General features: G+C 42.6%; 1 pseudogene across 1 annotated transcript; it reads right to left on the bottom strand.

Moving 5' to 3' along the window:
- Positions 1 to 86: 86 nt before the first annotated feature.
- Positions 87 to 16485, bottom strand: LOC311143129 (protocadherin alpha-3-like; annotated as a pseudogene). Its single transcript has 4 exons — positions 14075 to 16485; positions 11312 to 11842; positions 2517 to 3325; positions 87 to 134 (listed from the first exon to the last, which is right to left on the bottom strand). The product of its transcript is annotated as a protocadherin alpha-3-like (transcript).
- Between the last annotated feature and the right edge of the window lie 1522 nt (positions 16486 to 18007).

Here is an 18007-nt window from a genome sequence, read left to right as displayed (position 1 = left end):
TTTAATGAAGTAGACTTTAATTGTGAATTTGAGAGCTTCACTCTTCATGACTATGTGGTTGTTAAAGACAGTGTGTGTCACACTGCTTAGGCCAGGTTTGTAAGAGGCATGCTGCTGCCTCCCCACTGGCCCTGCTGAATAACACATGACGAAATGAAGGACCAATAGAAGAGGTGCCATGTCTGAATCATCTGTCCAACCAATACACAGGGAATGTATTTGTTTTGATTAGGGATCCCCATTAGCTGCTGCCAAGGCAGCAGCTACTCTTCCTGGGTTCCAAACATATTAAAGCACTTACATAACATATAAAACAAAATATAAAACAGTACATCATATGACACGGAGAGGAAAGAGATGATGAAAAGTAAGAGAAAATAGGAAGAAGATAAGGTAGGGATGAGAAAAGAGAGAGAGAGACCTGCATGTGACGGTGTGTCGATTAATACGAATGTAAAATTATTCTTGAATTCCCTTGGGCGGTTGCAGCAGGCTTGCTTAAGTTACAAACAAAATAAGAAGATATGAAAGGACATCCTGTCGCTCCTATTCCCTATTCCATCCTCTCTCCTCTGTCTTTGCTGCACAGCAGGGAATTGTTAATCTCTCTTCCTGAGACAGCTCTACAGCACTACTAACTATAGACAGACAAAGTTTAGAAACTCAGTATTACTGGGAAGCTATCTGAACACTAGTGTTTGAATATGGCTTATAATGCAGTATGAGTAATTGGCCCTGTGGAGAACTAGAGAACCAGTATTCTGACTCCCAGAAATGTTATCTAACAAAAGCTCAGAGAGTGGACATTAACACCGTACCATACATTCTCAACTTCACCTAAGACGGGAGAAAAAGTACAACATTAAACATGAAACATCAACATACACAGCCACTTTATGAGATGTGTCATCTCAGTGTGACACACACTTCATCTGTAAGGCAAACAAGTGAAAAACTGTCCTTAATCAGAATCCTTATCCCAGCCGCCCAACATATAGGTGGGCTCTATGTAATATTCTGCTCTCATGGATGAGGTGATTAACCAGGAGCACAATGAGACTCAATCCCCTCAACTGGTTCAGTCTGCCTCTAGAAGCACTTACAAAGAGTTAGAGGAAATACTGAAATCTTATTAAGGATTAGTGTAGCACACTTTTCATGAGAGCCTGCTGTAATATGGTGATACAAGACACTGTGAAATCTGTGAAAACCGCAGAGAGAAAAGAAAGAAAGCAATTGTGAGAGAGTGAGAGAGCACGTGAAAGAGAGAGAGAGAGAGAGAGAGAGAGAGAGAGAGAGAGAAAGAGAAAGAGAAAGAGAAGAGAGAGAGAGAGAGAGAGAGAGAGAGAGAGAGAGAGAGAGAGAGAGAGAGAGAGAGAGAGAGAGAGAGAGAGAGAGAGAGAGAGAGGAGCAGGGCTCTAGCCCAGGCATGTCTCTCTGAAGTTGCAGTATCGCTCTCAGTGCAGCAGTGAGAGTGAATCCTCCTGCCTTCCACACATAATGCAGGTGGGATTGCTCCAGTGCTCCGGCCTTCAGCCCCTGGCACTTCTAATCCATGTATCTGCCTCTGCCAGACGGGCCAGGTGGAACCTCAGGCTTGACGCACATACAGCTGGACTCATCCGTGTCCTCTGTCAAGGACTCATGCATAACTGACCTGTGGGATGGCATTACAGAAACATGCTATCATTTCATATCCTCAGTGAGAACCAAAACACACAGTCAAACAGATGACTGACATTTCGACCTATACTATACCTCAGGGCCACGTTCAGTAGCCAAACGTTGTTGAATGTTGCAGATAGAAACATGATTGCTTGGTCTTTATGTCGGAGAGGCATGTTTGTTCTACATTACATATTTCTATCTGAATGTTGCAAAACATTGTGTCCTGCTGAACGCAAGGCAGTACTGATGCTGCTTTCCACACCAGTGGTGCTGAAATAGGCCTATACTATACCTCCGTACGGATGCTGCTTCCCACACCGGTGGTGCTGAAATAGGCCTATACTATACCTCCGTACGGATGCTGCTTTCCACACCGGTGGTGCTGAAATAGGCCTATACTATACCTCCGTACGGATGCTGCTTTCCACACCGGTGGTGCTGAAATAGGCCTATACTATACCTCCGTACGAATGCTGCTTTCCACACCGATTATGCTGAAATAGGCATGCAGTACTGATGCTGCTTTCCACTGTGGTGGTGCTGAAGCACTGATTCTGCTGTCTAGCTTGGTGGCACTGAAATAGTCCTATACTCTACTTCCGCAGGCTACTAACGCTACGTTTGATGAAGCAGCATTCGCTGTTGTGAAATTTGACTTCACTTCACAATTGAAGAAAATGTCACTGTCAATTAATCATCCAACAATAAAATGTTGATAAAACCGAAGCCATGAACAGTGAATGAATAAAACAGAGTAACAGACCCAGTACTTATTGTGAATAGTGAAAAAGGCTCACCTTTATCTGAACTCAATGACAAAAAAATACATTATGAAAAGCTTTCCTTACCTTCTCACTGTTTGGAAGAGTTTGCGTCCTTTGGAAAGTGTCACCTCCATTAATACTGATCACCTCACCATCAGCAGGTGGAAACGGTGTGGGGAAAACTACTATGTCACTCTTCAGTGTATCGGAGCTAAAACACTCGTCATCCTGCTGAGTAGATTTGAAGTAAGACCAGCTACCGTCAGGGTGTGCGGTGGTCATTGGGGCGCTGTACCTGCTGAATGTGCCATCTGTCCTGTGGCATTTTACTGATGAGGCTCAGTATAAATATCACTAATACTGACACAATGGCAATGAGCAGATACAGATTTAAATCTGAGAAACTTTCCTCCTTTACAGGCAGTTGTCTGAAAGTTGTCTGCATGTCACCTGTACTTTCAACGACCAAAACATCATTAGACACAGTGGCAGACAGGGAAGGTTCTCCATTATCAGATACCAGAATGACCAACGGGTGAGTTGTAACTCAAGTCATTGTCACTCTTAGTCCGTATTTCTCCATTGCTGGTTCCAATTCTGAAGAGATTGGTCCCCTTTGGTTCAGAGATGTGATAAGAAAGCAGCCCATTATAACCAGAGTCGGCATCTACAGCCCTGATCTTGGCCACAAAGTAGCCTGCTTCAGCAGAATAGGGAATGTTCTCAGAAATAACGGAGCCGTGGTCAGAATAAGGCGGGAGATTCACAGGACAGTTATCATTCTCATCCAGGATAAAAATGTTACCAGTGACATTGCTGCTTAGTGGAGGAACACCAGAGTCTGTGGCCTGAACTTGGAACTCAAACGTTTTAAACTCCTCATAGTTAAAAGACTGCAACCTGTAAAGTTCACCAGTTAAAGAGTTACTATTGACAAAATGAGAACCTGCAGCTCCCTTTGAGTTGTTATCCAAGACAGAATACGAAACTTGGGCATGTTCATTAGTGTGCGGACACAGTGCACATTAGCATTCCAACGGGTGCGTTTCCTTGACATACACATTAAGGGTACTGTCTGCAAAACGTTGTGAGTTATCATTAACATCAGAAATATAAACCGTGGTAACGCTTGCACTAGAAAGAGGAGGGGTTCCTTCATCTGTTGCTAAGATAGTAACATTGTATTGTGAGGCACTCTCTCTCTGTCTAATGCCCCGTTGAGAACAACAGAGTAGTGATTACGATAAGAAGTTTGAAGGTTAAAGGGTGATTCACCCATTAATCTACAGTTTACATTATTTCCTCCATCTTTATCTATGACAATAATTAGTGCGATAGCAGTGCCAGTCTTACCTCACTGCGTGTAACAATGATGTGACACTTATCTCTGGTATGTTGTCATTAACGTCAACTACTTCAACCAACACTTTACAATGAGCACCCATTGCTGATTGGCCTTTGTCCAGGGTCTCAGCCCTAATTTTATAAAAAGCAGTTTCTTCAAAATCGATCACTCCTTTAACGTTGATGTCACCGTCAAATATAAAATGTATCTAGATTGTTTTCCTGACAATGTCGGCTGAAAAGATACAAAATCTCCCCATTTGGACCCTCATCTAGATCAGTCGCATTCAGTATTAAAATCTTAGTTCCTGGAGCTGCGTTTTCATACACACGTACTTTGTAAAGTGGGCTGCTAAAAACAGGACTGTTGTCATTAATATCCAGCACATTAACTTCAATTACCAATGTCCCGGATCGAGCAGGCTTTCCCCCATCAGCGGCAGTCACTACTAGCTTGATAAGAGCCTGTTTCTCTCGGTCTAACGCTTTCTTTAACACTAACTCAGCAGACAAACTCTGCTCTCCACCGCTCTGTACTTCCAAAGAGAAGTATTGATTCGGACTGAGGTTGTAGGTTTTCACCCCGTTTGATCCAACATCGGGATCCAAAGCACTCATCAACGAGAACCTAGCACCTGAAGCACTGACTCAGATATATCAAAGACCTGTTCTTTCACATGAAAAGTGGGCGGATTATCATTGATGTCCATAACATTTATCTTCACTCGATGCAGGCTGAGGGGATGGTTAACAATGGCCTCTAGATGTAAAGAGCACGAGCGAGCATTTGATCAACTCTCTCGCTCACAAACAAGATTCCCGTTTTCAGATTTTCATCGACGTTACTCTTCTTTGATGCAGAAACGATCTGAAACATCACGATTCCATATCTTGTACGTTCAGATTCAAATCCTTAGCCAAATTGCCAACAAATTACCTTGTTTTACCTCCTCTGAAATCAAATACACAATCTGTTCGGAGGACGCTTGCATGATGAAGCACAGGAGTAACGAGTACAAATAAATCCATGAGTGGAAGTAAGATGTAAAGTTAGCCATTGTCTCCTCAAGCAGGTAATAATGCAACACAGTGGTCCTTAAAATTCAAATAATTTATGACGCAACATATGGCTTCCCAGATGTTACAGAAAAAAAGGACCCTCGTTTCGTCCACGTCAGTGTTTCATTTCACGGAGGAGGCCTCTGTACTGGTCACATGAGATTTAAGATTATGTGAGAGGCGGAGTCCAAGGAGTGGAGGGGTTTTATACAGCATTCATGGTCTGTAGTGACACCATGTGGAATATTTTTCAAAGACAAAATAATGTGGCCCTACATCTCTGCCTATGGCGACCCGTCATTCAGGGCAGGTGGGGCAGAGCCTGTTTTGCATGTTATTTTGGCATTAATATGTATCACATTTCAGTTTGCAAATAATGATAATAAATAAATAAAATAATTTAGTTAATAAAGCCGCATACAAACTTGGTCTCTTTTTTGCTTTCTTGAGTAAGGCAGCTCCAAAATGCAGGTGTTTCAGCCTAACTTAGTGCTTTCTGTGGTGGTGGGAGAGCCAGCGGAAAATACGGAGCATAGGGGTTGGTAATGTTCTCTAGTTGTGCCGTGATTTGCTCAGTGTTCTGTCACTTATGGGGACACTACTTCACTGCAAAGTCTAAGGGTAGAGCTCGAAAATGCAAGTCCCTTGGGTGTGCCATAGAGTTACTGTCACGATCGTCGGATATAGAGGACCAAGGCGCAGCGTGGAAGGTGAACATACTTATTTATTAAATGATACACAAACAAAACAACAAATCGATACGTGACGTCCACAGGTGCAAAACACAAACCAACACGGAACAAGATCCCACAAACACTGTGGGAAAACCACCTGACTAAATATGGTTCCCAATCAGAGACAACCAGCAACAGTTGATACTCGTTGCCTCTGATTGAGATCCACTCTGGCCAACATAGATATACAAAAACTAGACTAGACACAACGAGCACAAAACATAAACTCTACACACCCTGGCTCAACTTAAAAGAGTCCCTAGAGCCAGGGCGTGACAGTACCCCCCCCCCCTAAAGGCGCGGACTGCGACCGCGCCTAAACATCACCGAACAGGGGAGGGCTGGGTGGGCATTCCTCCTCGGAGGCGGTTCCGGCTCCGGGCTTGACCACCACCCTCTACTAACCCCCCCGTAGTGCCCCTGGTCTGGTCTAGCCCCACTGGCTGGAGCTAGACTGGACTTCGGTGGAGCGGATTGCTCAGGCTCCGGTGTGGAGCAGCTGACCGGTACCTGACCAGGCACCGGTGAAACGGGCACGGGCTGGCGATGCGCACCACAGGTTTGGTGCGGGGAGCAGGAACAGGCCGGACCAGGCTGGCGACGCGCACCATTGGCTTGGTGCGGGGAGCAGGAACAGGCCGGGCCGGGCTGGCGACGTGACCATAGGCTTGGTGCGAGGGGCAGGAACAGGCCGGGCTGGCGACGCGCACCATAGGCTTGGCGCGATGGACAGGAACAGGCTGGACCGTACTGGGAACACACACCACTGGCCTTACACGGGGATCAGGAATGGGCCGGACCGGACTGGCAACACACTTCAGTACCTCTCGCCGTGCCTCTACATTTCCCTTCCCTCTATACACCAATGGCTCCCGTAACCCGGTGGCCTTCTCTCCTCGTCCACCAACTCGCCCCTTATCTGCCTCCAGTGGCCCCGTCGTCCCTGCCATGTGCCCTCCCCTAAACATTTATTGGGGGTGCCCCTCGCCTGTCCGACGACTGCCCGGTTGGCGCCGCTTCTCCTCTCCTGCCTGGGCACGCTGCTTTGTCCTGTATTGGTGGGATCTTCTGTCACGATCGTCGGATATAGAGGACCAAGGCGCAGCGTGGAAGGTGAACATACTTATTTATTAAATGATACACGAACAAAACAACAAATCGATACGTGACGTCCACAGGTGCAAAACACAAACCAACACGGAACAAGATCCCACAAACACTGTGGGAAAACACCTGACTAAATATGGTTCCCAATCAGAGACAACCAGCAACAGCTGATACTCGTTGCCTCTGATTGAGAACCACTCTGGCCAACATAGATATATAAAAACTAGACTAGACACAACGAGCACAAAACATAAACTCTACACACCCTGGCTCAACTTAAAAGAGTCCCTAGAGCCAGAGCGTGACAGTTACATTAGAAGTGCCCATCCAAGAAGGCTCATCATTGGCCACAGATAAAATTATGTCAAATCACGTTATATCTACAGTAGCTTTGATTGGACTGATCACAACATCATACTTCCAAAATCTTAGCTAACAAGCTAGCAGTCATCATCATGAATCAAGTCGACAATCTACTGGCAAATCCTTTTCAATCCTTGTCATGGGAAGATAAATTATAGATAAAACATATTGGTGCTCATCGGCAATTGGACAAAAACATTACTCAACAAGTTGGAAATCGCAAATTCAACAATGAGTGGTTTGGAAGGAATTAGTGGCTAACTGCAAGCATTGCAAAGCAATCACTAGCCTGCTATTCAGTGGAGTGGGTGTGTGGTCCACGTTTGGGTTTAAGGGTCTCTTTTCCAAGCTTAAAATGATAATCATGCTGTCAATCCAGCATGATTTCTGCCGCGCTCAAAACAACTGGAAACTCAGAACTGGGAAATCTCAAACTTCAGTGAGTTCAAGACAACTGGGAACTCTGAAAAAAACATGCTCCGACTGGGAAAATACGTTTTGAACGGACATCCAACTCGGAATTGCAAGTCGGGATCTCGGGCCTCTTTCTAGAGCTCCATCCTGAAGATCACTGATGTCATCATGATTATACCTTGTTTTTTTCAGAGTTCCCCGTTGTCTTGAAAACACCATAAATCCAGAGAATGCCAGACTCTGATGACAAAGTTTGATGACAAAATTTGCCCACGAAGGACCTCCGCGACACCTTCCTGTTCAAGTGAGCACAGCACAACAAGGTGAGACCAAAGGTGTCTTGTATACTGCTGCATAAATGATGTAATATCCCAGGGAGATATTTGTACTGTAGCTAAGAAAGTAATACTAAGTGTATGTTGGGTAGTAAGCTGTTAGTAGCCCATGTGCCTCACCCTAATAATTTGGTCAATTTTCCCCTCATAACTTAGCCTACTGTTCTGACTTGGTGGTGCACATGTAGCCTATAGTCTGTTTTAGAGAAATGTAATCGTCAAGTATTGTAAGAGCTTTCATTGTCTGCTTATATGCCCCCTTTATTTATCCTACGGTTCTGACTTGGTGTACAGAGAGAATACTGTAAGAACAGCACATGTTCTGAATGATGTCGCTGTACATTTCAAAAGTGCTGAACAAATTGTTATATTGACTACATCCATCCTAGCTCACTCATTAATGTCTTAATCGAAATTACGGATTGAGGCTGAATTAACTGTGTCGCTGCCAGAAAAGGCTCTGCTGATAGCCAGGTGTAGCAGTGGTAAGATGTTGGGACTGCTGTTGGAACAGCTTTATGTAGGCCCTAACAGTTTGTGGGCACCGTTTTTCACCGTTATAGTGCAATGAATGTATTGTTTAGTGTTGTGGTGTGTTGTGTAGTGGCTTTGCTGGCATGCATATTTCATACACTGTATTTCATACACTGCCAATTTTGCAGATTTTCCTACTTACAAAGCATGTAGAGGTCTGTCATTTTTATCATAGGTACACTTCAACTGTGAGAGACGGAATCTAAAACAAAAATCCAGAAAATCACATTGTATGATTTTTAAGTAATTAATTTGCATTTATTGCATGACATAAGTATTTGATCACCTACCAACCAGTAAGAATTCCGGCTCTCACAGACCTGTTAGTTTTTCTTTAAGAAGCCCTCCTGTTCTCCACTCATTACCTGTATTAACTGCACCTGTTTGAACTCGTTACCTGTATAAAAGACACCTGTCCACACACTCAATCAAACAGACTCCAACCTCTTCACAATGGCCAAGACCAGAGAGCTGTGTAAGGACATCAGGGATAAAATTGTAGACCTGCACAAAGCTGGGTTGGGCTACAGGACAATAGGCAAGCAGCTTGGTGAGAAGGCAACAACTGTTGGCCCCGAAACCTGAAGGATCTGGAGAAGGTCTGTATGGAGGAGTGGGCCAAAATCCCTGCTGCAGTGTGTGCAAACCTGGTCAAGACCTACAGGAAACGTATGATCTCTGTAATTGCAAACAAAGGTTTCTGTACCAAATATTAAAGTTCTGCTTTTCTGATGTATCAAATACTTATGTCATGCAATAAAATGCAAATTAATTACTTAAAAATCATACAATGTGATTTTCTGGATTTTTGTTTTAGATTCCGTCTCTCACAGTTGAAGTGTACCTATGATAAAAATTACAGACCTCTACATGCTTTGTAAGTAGGAAAACCTGCAAAATCGGCAGTGTATCAAATACTTGTTCTCCCCACTGTACATGCTAAAATCGCCACTGATCTCTGCTGTTTAACGACTGGTAGCCTAAACATAGTCTGACAAAATGAAATGCATTGTAAAATATATTTTTTAAGGATAAAGGAGAATGCTACAAGACCTATTTACGCAACTGAGAAGTGATAAGCGCATGCCGAACCGAATCGCTGTCCGTGGTGCTGAATGGATGCTTGAATAACTCCTCTTAATGGCGTAATTTTTATCAACTACAATAATCCAAAAACGAATCTCCTAAAATTATAGATAATACAAAACTACTTACATAAATATAACTTCCTACTGGCAAGTCACATTTCGTTACCTAAAAGGCCAATATAGGCCTACCTTCGAGATAACTGAAGTTAGGCCTAAACAAGATTACCGAAATCCACAATAGAAACACACCAAAAACACCAGGTTACAATCACGGTTTTGAATATGGGGTCATTAAAGAAAACAATAGCTTACCTTGTCACTATTTGGAAGCGTGTGTGTTCTTTTAAAAGTGTCCGCTCCATTCATACTGAGTAAGAACAGCTCTCGTCAGGGTGTGTGGTGATCATTGGGGCGCTGTACCTGCTTTAACTGCCTTCTGACCTGTGGCATTTTACAGCTATTAAACTGATGAGGCTCAGTATAAATATCACTGCTACTGACACAATGGCGAGGAGCAGATACAGATTTAAATCTGATATACTCTCCTCCTTTACAGGCAGTTGCCTGAAAGTTGTCTGCATGTCACCTGTACTTTCAAAGACCACAACATCAATAGACACAGTCACAGACAAGGAAGGTTCTCCATTATCAGACACCAGAATGACCAACGGGTGAGTTTTTAAGTCATTGTCACTCATTCGTCTCTTAGTCCTTATTTCTCCATTGCTGGTTCCAATTCTGAAGAGATTGGTCCCCTTTGGTTCAGAGATATGATAAGAAAGGAGCCCATTATAACCAGAGTCGGCGTCTACAGCACTGATCTTGGCCACAAAGTAGCCCGCTTCAGCAGAATATGGAATGTTCTCAGAATGAACAGAGCCGTGGTCAGAATAAGGCGGGAGATTCACAGGACAGTTGTCATTCTCATCCAGGATAAAAACTTTAACAGTGACATTGTTGCTTAGTGGAGGAACACCAGAGTCTGTGGCCTGAACGTGGAAATGGAATGTTTTTATCTCCTCGTAGTTAAATGACTGCAAGCTGTATATTTCTCCAGTGCGTAAGTAAATGTAGAGTTTTCATCGATATCAGGGTGATTCGCTGTCACGCTGCCAACAGGAACCCCACTGTACTATTCTCATAGATATACACGATCATTATGGGCTCTGGAAAGCTTGGCGCGTTGTCATTCACATCAGAAATGTGTACATAATAACACTAGCGCTGGAGAGAGGTGAGGTCCCTTCATTTGTGACTTTAATAGTTACATTATAAAGAGATGCACTCTCTCTGTCCAGAGGCCCGTCTACAACTAGAGTAATAGTTTTTATAAGATGACTGTAATTTAAAAGGAACATCTCCGATTACTTCGGACTTGATGAGTCAATTTTTTCAACCATCTTTGTCACGCACATTTATTGAAGCCACAACTGTTCCTTTCTTAGCATCCTCTTGCAATGCGACAGGAGGTGACGTCACTATTATCTCAGGGGAATTGTCATTCATATCAAGTATTTCAATTATGACTTTGCAATAGGCACTCCTTCGTGGATTACCCTTCTCTTTTGCTTGTACACGGATTTCAAATGAAGGGTTTTCCTCGTGATCCAAACGCCCTTTTACTGTTAATTCACCAGTATGCTGGTTGAGTTTAAAGACATGTTGAGGGCCCATTTCTCCTTTCCCAGTGAATGAGTATTCAATTTCAACGTTCACCCCCTCGTCTAAGTCTGTTGCGTTTAAAGTTAGAATTATGTTCCAAATGCAACATTTTCTGACACTTGCATTTGATAGAGAGGTTTGGAGAAAGTCGGAGTATTTACGTTCGCATCTATTACGTGAATTACTATCTGTTGAGTTCCGGATCGTGGAGGTATTCCTCCATCAACAGCAGTCAGTACAAGCTTTATCGCATCCTGTTTCTCTCGGTCTAAAGCTTTCTGTAGCACTAACTCAGCAGACACACTGCTCGCCACCGCTCTGTACATCCAGAGAGAATAGTTCGTTTGGACTCAGTTTGTAGGTTTTTACAGAGTTACTTCCAACATCCGCATCACTGGTGAACGGTAAAGGAAATCTGTCCCCTGGAAAGGCGGATTCAGTCATATTGACAACGTGGATGCGCTCCGCAAATGATGTCGGGTTGTCATTTATGTCCACAATGTTAACTTCAATACGATGTATATAAATAGGATTATTCAATATCGCCTCAACATCAATAGGAGCCTTTTACTGAGTTTGGGCAGAGGGCTTCTCGGTCAATTCTCTCATTGACAAAAAGATTACCCGTCTTCACGTCGACATCAAAATACCTCCTTACAATCTGAATCTCTCTCGAAACCAGTTCTTTCAAATTTAGATTTAGGTCTTTAGCTATATTTCCAACAAATGTGCCTTTATCCACCTCCTCTGAGACGGAATACACGAACTGTCTAGAACACAATCCCCATGAACAAAGCAGCAGAATATATCGTATCCTAACACGTCTTCTGTGGTCGCACAGGCCCATCGCTGTACAAGTAAGCGCTAATTACAACAATACTCAAAGGGGAAAAATGTGCATAGCCTAATGCAGGCTCTGCTAGTCCGTGCTAGTATAACCAAAGTGATCTCGGACAAAAAGACAAACTATAATTTCCCTCTCCTCCCAAAACAAAAAACTGGTTTCAACTCGATTCCCTTTTTGGTATTCACTAGAGAAGGAGTCCAGCATTAATCCTCCTATTAATAATTATCATGGTCAACAGCGACATCCTGTGTTTTCTGTATGTATAGGCTACAGCATAAATACTATTGACAAAACTAATCTGTTATGTGTCAATTACACCACCGTCACTGTTAACAAACCAATTGTGGCCAAAATCAACCTTTTAAAGAGTACTATTTCAAATAAAAGGATACAACTATAACAAGAACGCATCTTCGAACTATAAAAAAGCTGGGTTGGTCATGCGTAATACGCATGAGTATCCAAAACGATTAAGAGTTCTGCGACATTGCAAACACGACCAAATACATCATGTAGAGTGAGAGACTTGCTAGCACATGTCAATATGGAACAAAGGGCTTTCGAAACTACCCCTGGCACTAGAGACTGCGGATAACTATTTAGCATAAATTAAGCGCAGGCATGTGCATGTCTATACTGGTTGTTACTTCTACAATAAACAACCCAAAAAACTATAATATTTTGACAGGTTCAAAAATAATACAAAACAACCGTGCTGCAGAAAACATGTTAGTATGAACGAGTCTGACACAAACCAATGCAAGTAGTCGTATGTCGCTGTCCATAGAGCTGAATTGAAACGCTAAACACCACAGCATTCAAAGCTGGATTTGACCTAACCTAAACATACCCACACAAGTTGTACTCTCTCGTCAAGTTAGAAGGGATTCAAATTAAGAAGAATGTGTAGAATATACACGCAAGATGATAACAATTTGTCAGTAAAAAAAAATACATCTAAACTCAATGACAAAAAATATTTATTATGAAAAGTTGTCCTTACCTTCTCACTGTTTGGCAGAGTTTGAGTCCTTTGAACAGTATCTCCTCCATTAATACTGGCCACATCGGCCCACATCCGCATCCTCAGCCACTGGCAGAAGAAATCGCTCTCCCGCAGCAGCGTTTTCGTAAACATTTAATGCCAGTGAATTTACCAAGAAATTAGGTTCATTATCATTTATATCCAGTGTCTCTATTTCAACACGAAAAATGTTTAGAGGATTGTGCGCAATGGCCTGCACATTTAAAGAACACTTCTGATTGGTCTCACAAAGCTCCTCCAGGTCGATTCTCTCATTCACCAATAGGACGCCAGTTTTTAGGTTCACAACAAAATACAATCTGAAGCATATGGGACTCAAGTTCCTGAAAATTGAGATTCAGGTCCTTGGCTATATTCCCAATAACGGTTCTCTTGTTCACCTCCTCTGAGACATAATAGACGATCTGACCGGAAGATAAATGCCATAAACAAAGAAGCAGCAGAATCCGAATCCAACAATATCCACAATGTACTGACCGTCTGATTATTCTGTGAGTTGTTTACAGTAGATTCGTAATATTGCTAAGATCGCGTTTTACAAGACAAATCTCTAGTATTCCACGGTTTTTTCTACATACAGGCCTATCTAAAGTGCATCCCCTGACTCTACCTTCAGCAGTGGGAGTTAGGGGAGGAAGGAGCCCCACATAGCAGTCAGCTGAATATAATCACGGTCTACAGCGACACCAAGAGCTCTTACATTCTATGGTGTACACATACATTTTTGTCTTTACTAGTTGTTGCTTCTACAATAAACAACCGAACTACTATATTTCGACAGGTTGGTATATTTATATAATAGAGGAGAATATTAATAACATTGCATCAATTTAATCGAGAAAACATGTGAGCAGGAATGAGACTGACACTAATCAAAGCAGCCGTATGTCGCTGTCCATGATGCTGAATAGTGACGCTTTATACAGTACCTCATTGATTGATTTTGAGCTTCTTTTTACCTAACCAAAACCGCACCAATACAATTTGAACAGTTTCAGTAAGTAATATAGGATTTAATTCGTGCAATATTTTTTATTTATTTACATATTTAAGAAAATATATACAAAGTGCAAGCAAGATAATAATAATCTTTCAGTGGAAAAAAACGACACAACGCAATAAAAAATAATAATAATAGTTGCCCTTACCTTCTCTGTGTTAGGGAGAGTTCGTGTCCTTTGGAAAGTGTCCCCTCCATCAATACTGATCAGCTCGCCATCAGCAGGTGGAAACGGTGTGGGGAAAACTACCACGTCACTCTTCAGTGTATCGGAGCTAAAACCCACCTCATACTGCTGAGTAGATTTGGAGTAAGACCAGCTCCCGTTAGGGTGTGTGGTGATCATTGGGGCGCTGTACCTGCTGAATCTGCCGTCTGTCCTGTGGCACTTTACAGCTATTAAACTGATGAGGCTCAGTATAAATATCACTGATATTGACACAATGGCAATAAGCAGATACAGATTTAAATCTGAGAAACGTTCCTCCTTTACAGGCAGTTGCCTGAAAGTTGTCTGCATGTCACCTGTACTTTCAAAGACCACAACATCAATAGACACAGTCACAGACAGGGACGGTTCTCCATTATCAGACACCAAAATGACTAACAGGTGAGTTTTTAAGTCATTGTCACTCATTCGTCTCTTAGTCCTTATTTCTCCATTGCTGGTTCCAATTCTGAAGAGATTGGTCCCCTTTGGTTCAGCGATGTGATAAGAAAGGAGCCCATTATAACCAGAGTCGGCGTCTACAGCCCTGATCTTGGCCACAAAGTAGCCCGCTTCAGCAGAATAGGGAATGTTCTCAGAATGAACAGAGCCGTGGTCAGAATAAGGCGGGAGAAGCACAGGACTGTTGTCATTGTCATCCAGGATAAAAACGTTGACAGTGACGTTGCTGTTTAGTGGAGGAACACCGAAGTCTGTGGCCTGAACTTGAAATTGGAACTTTTTTACTTCTTCAAAGTTAAAAGACTGCATGCTATAAATCTCACCAGTTAAAGAGTTAATGTTTATCATCATAGACAAAGGGATGTTGTTGCTAGTTTCCAGCATCGAATACGCAACTTGAGCATTCTCATTGACATCGGGATCACTTGCAGTCAAGCTTAAAATTAAAACTCCCACGGCACTATTCTCCTTTGCAAAAACGTTTATTATGGGTTCTGAAAAGCGAGGTGGGTTGTCATTCACATCAGAAACCTGAACTGTAATAACAGTGGTATTGAAGAGAGGTGGGGTGCCCTCATCTTTAGCACTGACCGTGACATTATACTGCGAAGTTCTCTCTCTGTCTAGAGGTCCGTCCACTACAACAGAATAATAGTTATTATAAGTAGAGAGCAGTTTAAAAGGAACGTCTCCCACTATGGCACACATAACATGTCCATTTTTACCTCCATCTTTATCTATTGCATTTATGGACGCGACAACGGTGCCAATTAGAGAGTCCTCTTTCACTGCGCCCATGTGTGATGTTACAGCTATCTCTGGAGCATTGTCATTCACGTCAAGCACTTCAACTAAGACTTTACACTGCTTGCTACGAGGAGGGAGACCCCTGTCCTTAGCCTGTACACGAATCTCAAATGCGGTACTTTCCTCATAGTCTATTTTGCCTTTAGAGATGACAACTCCCGACTGTGGATCAATGGAGAACATTTCTGTATTTTTTGAATCTTCGTTTGTCGTTAAAGAATAAACTATATCTCCGTTTACACCCTCATCAAAATCAGTCGCATTTAGAGTAAGAATTGTTGCTCCACTTGGGACATTCTCAGGAACTTGAACTTTGTAGAGTTGTTCGCTGAAAAATGGGGAATTATCGTTTACATCAATAACGTTGACAATAATCTGTAGTGTCCCGGAAATAGGAGGTTTTCCTCCATCAACAGCAGTCATTATCAACTTAATCACAGCCTGTTTCTCTCGGTCTAAAGGTTTCTGTAACACTAGCTCAGCAAACATCTGCTCGCCACCGCTCTGTACATCCAGGGAGAAGTGTTCATTTGGACTCAGCTTGTAGGTTTTCACAGAGTTACTGCCGACATCCATGTCCTGAGCTTTAGGCAAAGAAAATCTCTCTCCTGGAGAGGCATATTCAGTAACATTGAAGATATGAATTGAGTTTCGGAATGAAGGTGCATTGTCGTTTATGTCTATAATGTTAACCTCAATGTGATGGAGATTAGTTGGATTTTTCAAAATTGCTTCAACATTTACAAAACATTTGACTGAATTCTGACACAGCATCTCCCTGTCGATTCTTTCATTGACAAACAGAAGCCCAGACTCCCGGTTTATGTCAAAATACCTCTTATTCGATCCTGTTACAATCTCAAATCCTCTTGATTCCAGATCTTGCACATTTAGATTGAGGTCTTTGGCGATATTTCCAACAGCTGTGCCTTTATCCACCTCCTCTGACACCGAGTAGATGGTCTGTCCGGAACACAATCCCCATGAATAAAGAAGCACAAAACACTGTATCCAAACACGTATCCTACGGTCACACAAACCCATCGCTGCTCAGCTCCTTGACACCGTAATCCAGAGTAATCCAAAATTGATCAGATTGAAAACTAGGTAGGAGTAGAACTAAAAATTCACGACATTCCACCCAGACGACTTATCTGTACCTCAAAGTATTTAAATGTGTTCTTCAACAAAGGCTCCACTGCTATGCTAGCCTACATATAGACACCCTGTAGCTAAGGACAGGAGGAGCCCAGGATTTCAATCAGGTGCATTTCTATCATGGTCAACAGCGACTCCCAGCGTTGAAACATGAAAACAGTCAGCCCTTTTCTGAAGAGAAAGGGTCATAATATACTGTTAAACCAAATGTCTTTGGAATTTACGCTAACATACTTTTACAGTAATTTACAGGTAACGGCTGCCAGTAAGTTACCTTAAAAACAACAGGATTATTTGTTTGTTTGTTTGTTTGTTTGTTTGTTTGTTTTTACAGCGTAGTCAATAGTTCCTGGTAGCCACTCTAGCACAGGTGGGATTGCAAATGTTCATATGTGCCTACTCTCAAACCAGTACAAAACAATGCTCTTTCCAAACCTGGATCTTTGGTTGGATCTTTTGCCTATTAATTAGCAGCAAAGATAAAAACATAACAACAATGCCTTACAGGCACATGTAAGTAACTGTTTCAAAACACTATTAGTAGAATGATATAGAATATGCTAATATAGTGTTGGGAAGCATCTGTGTCCCCACCATTAATACTGATCAGCTCAGCATCAGCAGGTGGAAATGGCGTGGGGAAATCTACTCACTCACTCTTCAGTCTGTCAGAGCTAAACACACGTCGTACTGCTGGGTAGATTTGGAGGAAGACCAGCTCCGGGTGTGTGGTGTTCATTGCTGGTTCCAATTTGTCCGCTTCAGCAGAATAGGGAATGTTCTCAGAATTAACGGAGCCGTGGTCAGAATAAGGCGGGAGATTCACAGGACTGTTGTCATTCTCATCCACAATAAAAACGTTGACAGTGACCTTGCTGCTTAGTGGAGGAACACCAGGGTATGTGGCCTGAATTTGGAACTGGAACTGTTTCACTTCTTCATAGTTCACTGACTGCATGCTGTACATTTTACCTGTTGCAGAATTCACATTGACAGGTGTCTGCAAAGCTGTAGGCCTATTTATGGGCTCTAGTAAATAATATTTGAGCATTTGCTTCTGAATCTGAATCCAGCGCAATCCCAACAGATATAAAATATCCTGCCAGACTATTTTCTTTTAAGAACACATTAACAATGGGTTCTGGAAAGCGTGGCGCATTGTCATTAACATCAGAGTAATAATACTAGTACTGGACAAAGACGGGGTCCCTTCATCTGTGGCTATGATGGTGACATTATACTGAGAGTTGATTTCCCTGTCCAGCGTTTCTCCAAGGACGAGGCAGTAGTATTTACCCTGAGATGACTCCAATAGAAATGGTGAGCCACCAGATATGGCACAATGCACATTCCCGGTTTTACCGCCATCCTTATCAATAAATCCCCCTAGAGTGATTGACGCACTGGT

This window comes from Coregonus lavaretus (genome assembly GCF_964263955.1).
Source record: "Coregonus lavaretus genome assembly, chromosome: 15".
NCBI lineage: Eukaryota > Metazoa > Chordata > Actinopteri > Salmoniformes > Salmonidae > Coregonus > Coregonus lavaretus.
This window is presented reverse-complemented; position numbering and strand designations above follow the sequence as displayed.